Source organism: Nicotiana tabacum, chromosome 19, assembly GCF_000715075.1.
Source record: "Nicotiana tabacum cultivar K326 chromosome 19, ASM71507v2, whole genome shotgun sequence".
Taxonomy (NCBI): Eukaryota; Viridiplantae; Streptophyta; class Magnoliopsida; order Solanales; family Solanaceae; genus Nicotiana; species Nicotiana tabacum.
This window is the reverse complement of record NC_134098.1, coordinates 5,684,795-5,691,222: the sequence shown is the minus strand read 5'-3', so window position 1 is coordinate 5,691,222 and position 6,428 is coordinate 5,684,795. Positions and strand designations below refer to the sequence as shown.

The window sequence follows — 6,428 nt, the reverse complement described above, 5'->3', positions numbered from 1 at the left end:
CTTCCCAAATTGAAAGTTGTACTTCTATCCCTTCCAGAATTATTCACAATTTCAGTAACAGGATTACCTGTTCAGGTTTTGCAGTTACACGTTATTAAACTATTTTGGCCAATATAAGAATCTTGGGCAAGATTCTATGAAAAGAAACACGCTTCAATTAGGAAAACAAATGGAAAAATTGCACTCATATTCGAATTAATCAATCAACTATGTCCCAATCACAAAACAAAGCATTCATTTCTGATTGAGACCCTACAAAAAAAATATTCACAAATCTACAAACTGTTTCAGCAAGATGCATTCAATTCCAATAATCAAGTGAAAAGAAGTTGCACGAAGTAATCGAGTATTCAAATTAGCAGGCAGCAAGGCATATACGGCGAGGGAAAATGAACATCCAAAAACAACTAATCTTGACTAAAATCGATTCTGCATTCATGCCAATGAGTACAAGAGATTCGGAAGTCGATGTGGACCAATGGGATTGGTGTTACACCTGCGTACTTGAAAGACATCTCCATTGGCCAACACTAGGTCCCTTGTCTAAAAGCATTAGCAATCCCGCATTGTTGGCTGACAAACCAAACAAGCAACATGATGATTTCAGTGCCAATTATCTAGCTCAAACTGGAACTTCTAGAAACAGATTTTGGTTTCAAAAGAGTACAATATGAGCAATAAGATAAAATAGATCAACTCACTTGGATCGACGAGCTTTCTTTCTCCACAAGACGAAGGATATTATCCACTGAACAGGATAAAACAGAAACTATATCAGCAATTATATAGCAGAACGCATGACACAGGAGAGCCAAAAACAAACCAAGGGGAATTAGAGGGTAGGGAGTAAAGTGTGGCAAAATTTAATAGCAAAGCGCAATAATAGCTTCTCAAACCCTTCTCCATTCCGCACAGAAAGAAAAAGAAGAAAGATAAGCATAAACAAAGTTCACAGAAATAAAAATAGAATACAAAAGTGTACACAGGACCCAAAACCTTTACTCTCCTTAGAAATCACTAAAACACAATGCTCATCCAAAATAACCAGTGAGGCGAGCTGCGAGTCAAACATACAAGTCGACATGGATCAAACAAGTAGGTTTGATAAAAGAGCTGCCTGTCATAAAGCATCTATCTCAGTGATCTCAAATTGAGATCAAATGTAATCTCGACGGCAGATTTCATAGAAGACTCCTAACAAGTTGCTGGATCGAAGTAGTACATTATACATCTGCCCCCTAGTAGCGGAGGGGGTAAGTAGTTCCACTCAAAATTTGTGTTCGCACTGAGCTCTTCTTGGATAGGCTCAATATCTTACTTAAACATAAGCTCTAGAGGTTGATCGCCGTTCCAAAAAGTTAAAAAGTTTATCCAAATAAATAAACCAAAGGGTTCTTAAATAGACCAACTATGAGTCGCACTAATTCTAACCAACCAAATAAAGCCAAAATATATCCCACCAGCTCATGCCAAATGGAAGTAATGCAAGGAATATTATCAACCCAACTCTAGATTTTCCCACAGTTCATGCTCAGCAGAAAAATATTTATCTCATCATTCTATTTCTTGGAAAACTGTCACTGTGAGTTTGCTCACATTTTCGGCCCCAAGACTAGATAAAAGGAGGAGAGTTATGGTAGGTTGAAGCCAGGGGCGGATCTAAAATTTTTATAATATGGGTGCACCACTAAAAAAAAAGGAGAAAAAAGAAAATATTAAGTGAGATTTGATCCTTGGTACTTTAGGTAAATAACTCAACATTCAACCAAGTGCAGCAGTTAGCCTCTTTGGAGCATGGGTGCCAACATATAATATTAAAACAATTCTAAAAAATATGTACAAAAAATACCTAATTTGACGGAAATACCATGGGTTCACATACTCCATGTATTTGCCTATAAATCCGCCCCTGATTGAAGCCGACGTAAAACTAATCTATTTATGATGAACCCTCACAATATTGAATACGGCCTAAAGGGAGTGACATCAATAGTAACCATTCATATAGTCGACTCCAACTAGCTTGGGTTGGGACTGAGGCATTATATTCTATGTTCAGAAAGGCTCATCCTATTACACACATAAACTGCAGAATAGGTGAATAACCAAATTTTGTGAGAGTTTGCACTCTTCTGAAGCCTCACCCAGTAGGAAACAACCAAATGGCAAGACAGATACTCACAGAGAATAGTCAGAGCATCAGTAAACCGAAAAAGATTACTGTCCTTGATTGAAGTACAGGAGTGAACATTCGCCAAAATATGCCAAAAACAAAGTACTCCCTCCATCCCATTTATGTGAAGGTGTTTCACGGAATATAAAGTTTAAGAAATAAAGGGACTTTTGATCATGGATAGGAAGGAGTGGAGGTTGAGAATTAGGGTAGAGGGTTAGGTAGTGGAGCTTTGTCTTTGTTTTGTTACAGGAGCTTTAGTACACCACTTAGTGTCTTTATGTATTTTCACCTTTTTGGACTTTTGTTATTACTTGTGGTTGCCTTCGCTTCGGTTTTAACTATACTAGCTAGTGATAGTTGTGTGTTTTCGCCTGTTTTTCGGATTGGTTTGCTTGTCATTGATACTTCCCTTAATCTTCTCTAAGCCGAGGGTCTACCGGAAACAGCCTCCTTGCCTTTTAAAGGTAGAGGTAAGGTCAGCGTACACACTACTCTCCCCAGACCCCACTTGTGGAAATACACTGGATTTGTTATTGTTGTTGGACTTTTGACACAAGCTAATTAAACGCAAAGTATAAAAAATTGTCCTTACGATATAATTAAATGAGTTGTAAGAATTCCATGTCTTTTCATTTTCTCGATCCTAGTAACAGAATGATCTTTTATATAAGTAGGTCCAAACAAGTCATGTCATTAAGGATAAAATTAGAATGCTAACTTTTAATAGTTTCAATACATAGAAATGTATCATTCTTCTTTGAAAAGACTACAATAAAAGTGTCGCGTAAAATGAAACATACGGAGTATGATAAATAACAATTTATCGATTGGTATTCCTAGCCTGGTAGCCCATGTCATAATAATAAGTAAATTAGGCTATTATACATTAAAAATGCTTAACATCATATACAGGGACAATATTTTGGCATTTCTTTTTCTTTTTTTATCATGTAAGAAATAGCAAACAAAATTGGTAAAACTAAGATGAAGTGAGGTGAGAAGACTTATGGTAAAAATATCTGTTAACATGGGACTGTAACCTAAATAGCTGAGGAGTGCGGCCGCACTTGAAAATGTGCGGACCGCAAAATTATATTTTCCACTAAGGGCCAGGTAACAAAATGCAACCTATACTTGCAATTGTGCAGGCCGCACTCGTCTCTCTAACCCTAACTCTTCTCTGAGTATAAATAGAATAATAGCCACATTTTTACACTTTCACTCTTCACTTTCACTGTTACTCTGAGAGATTGCCCGAAGAACTTGCACTTTCAATCACACACAACCATTTGCACTCACTTGGATCTTAGCACACTTACATTATCTGGTATGCTTTACTTCATGTTAATTTTATTTTAATTTTTGAATTTATTTTTTCTTTTTAACTTCTTTTTAGGCCATCTGTTATTGCATTCCTTCAATGTATACATGTGAGGTAGTTCAATACTAACAATTTGATAAAAGCATGTTTAGATTGGGTTGGGTTAACTGATTTTCATCTCTATACCATGTTTCCAAGTACAATTGAACAAAATATTTGCATAATCTAGGTAAACAGACCTATTCTGTCTTTGTTCTTGAATGTGCGGACCGCACTTGGAATTGTGCGGTCCACAAACTGCTGTTTAGGGTAACTAAATTGGATTGTTGTTTGCACGGCTGCACTTTAAAAGTGTGGACTGCAGATTTTGTTCTGAGGCCACAGATTTGGCCCGCACTAAGAATCGGAGACATGCTCTCTGAGCCTCTCAAGTGCAGACCGCAAAACTAATTGTGTGGACTACAGTTAATTTCTGCAGCAGCGGAAGGCCAGCGCACTGTCTATCAAAGAAGGTGCATCTGAGAACCAAGCATACCTATGCAGAAGTGAGGCCTACATGAGGAATTGTGCGGTCTACACTTCCACTTTGCGAACGACATTTGAAAAAGTGCGAACCGCATGGCCCTTTTCTACTGAATGTTGGAATCCTGAAACCTCACTGTGTTTATGATGTCCTCACATACTTATATGATTATTAACTATTTGCAACATGATTTTCAACTAACAAGTATCTTTATACATATACAGACAATGGTATAATCAAGAGGTCGAGGTGAATCTTCAAGGGGCAGGGGAAGGGGTGGACGTGCCATGCACCCAAGTGTATAACGAGCATTACCAAGAAGAAAAATACAGGCCGGGGGAGAGGTAGAAGCCTCTTAGAGTCGAGTTCTTATGCCCCGTCTAGGGAGGCCTCCTCGGGGAATTCTGTATCTTTATGGAAGGAGCGCACTGAAGAAAAATCCAGGCCACAGAGGCAGTCTGAGCCTCTGGATGTGCCTTCTACATCCCACAGCACCTCCTAGGGTTCAGAGAGTGGAACTCATGAGTCCAATGCAGCTGCTCTAGGCTCTTATTCTGATGATGCCCCAGATGACGGGAAAGGGGGATCAGGTGCGCAGGCAGGCATGGGACGTTCAAAGAAGAAAGTTGTCATGCCCCAACCTCGGGAAGCGTGACTGGCACTCAACCGAGTGAACCAGGTCGAGAAAACCTATTAAATACTTTCTACCCAACTCACCCATGATCAAGAAAAGACATGATTTCATTAATTAGACAGTAGGATGTTCATCCATACAACATTAACCCGTTTCATTAGTTACTACACTATTAAGTCTCAAAATATACAACATAACTTGTTTGACTTTTCTAGCACCCATGTACACCCCACATAGTGTCTACAAAGCCTCTAAAAGATACAAAAGAGTGTTATAATAGTGCCGGCCACAAGGCCCCGGCTATATCTTAAGACATGATAATAATAGGAACAAAAGATACAATACGTGACCCCGGGATGAAGTGAGGCTCACCAAGTCTGCTGGGAAGAGGATGTGACACTAGCGTTGATCAACACTGCCTGCTATGTAACTACCTGCATCTATTTGAAGATGCAGCGCCCTCGGCAAAAGGGACGTTAGAACCATCGAATAACACTAGTATGTATAGCTAAACACCATCTCAATAGAATGAATAATAATATAAGGGAAACAATCAAGAATTAAATATGAGCTTCAAATAACATTAAAACATCAAGTTTAAGATCACATAAGTTTTCAAGTCAATTTTCATGTTATTAGGTTGGGTGATCTTTAGTGCCGATATTCCAAAATTCACAATACCACTGTATTCTTACACGGAGTCCGATCGCGACCCGATCGGCTAGGTCAACTCACTTGAGACATCATCCATAACCACAATTTCAATTATAATTTTTAGCATAGTCACCACCATGTGTGCAGCATGACGTCCGATCACGGTCCGATCGGCTAGGCCGTCTCATCCAAGACATTACCTTTTTCAGTCAATCATCTCACATCATTCTTCTTTCATATCCTTTCAGTTTATTGGCACTAGTGGCCCCAATTATAAGGTCATTCTTGGCACTTGGACGTATTTCATAATTCCAGTTCTTTTTTCCACATTCAAATATCATTATCATTATCAACAACAATAGGGCTTCCCCTTCAAGACATTTAAATTCACATATGATCAATTTTGGAAATCTTAGGCACATAGAGGCTTTTCATACAATTTGGCATAACAACCATTATTTCGATCTTGACATGAAGTTTCAACATTTCCAACACATATTCCACATTTTGAACACATCCTCAAATGGCAAGATGACATGATGAAGTATTTAGAATAAATATTGAACATACATCCTTCAACACAACCACATTAGGAATAGTCAATTCAATAATGATCAAGGACTTACTCCAATTACATTAGCACCGGGGAATTTGATTCTAAGAAGAAGCGGGTTTAGCCAACATACCTCAATTGAGCTTCTCAAACTCTAAAATGATCCGAAATTGTTAGCAACTTCAATCTATTTTAGAAATATAACAAGTCGAACCAAAAATTAGGAAGATGATCATGGTTTTAGCTCATTTGAGTATTTTATCAAACACTAGGTGTGCATTAAGGTTCTAAGGCCCTTTTGTGTAAGATTTCATTATTTCCCAACCCATTCTCTACCATTTTTAGCTCATAATCTTCCCACATACTTCAAGGATACATGCATGCAAGACAACAACCCCCCACACCCCACACCCAATAATTGCCTCTCTAATTACCCTATTTTTGTAAAGTTTTGAAATTGAGAGCTAGGACATAGATTATTACCTTTAGGGTGAAGACTTCCTTTGTTAATCCTCAATGGTTGAGCAAGAATTGAAGAGTAATTTGATGAAGATCACTTCCTCCCTT

At 38.3% G+C, this 6,428-nt stretch overlaps 1 long non-coding RNA gene across 1 annotated transcript; it reads right to left on the bottom strand.

Annotated features, from left to right (window-relative positions):
* Positions 1–283: 283 nt before the first annotated feature.
* LOC142173355 (uncharacterized) lies at positions 284–1,612 on the bottom strand. The gene is made up of 2 exons (XR_012703123.1): positions 702–1,612; positions 284–573 (listed from the first exon to the last, which is right to left on the bottom strand). It is a non-coding gene; the product is annotated as an uncharacterized LOC142173355 (long non-coding RNA).
* Between the last annotated feature and the right edge of the window lie 4,816 nt (positions 1,613–6,428).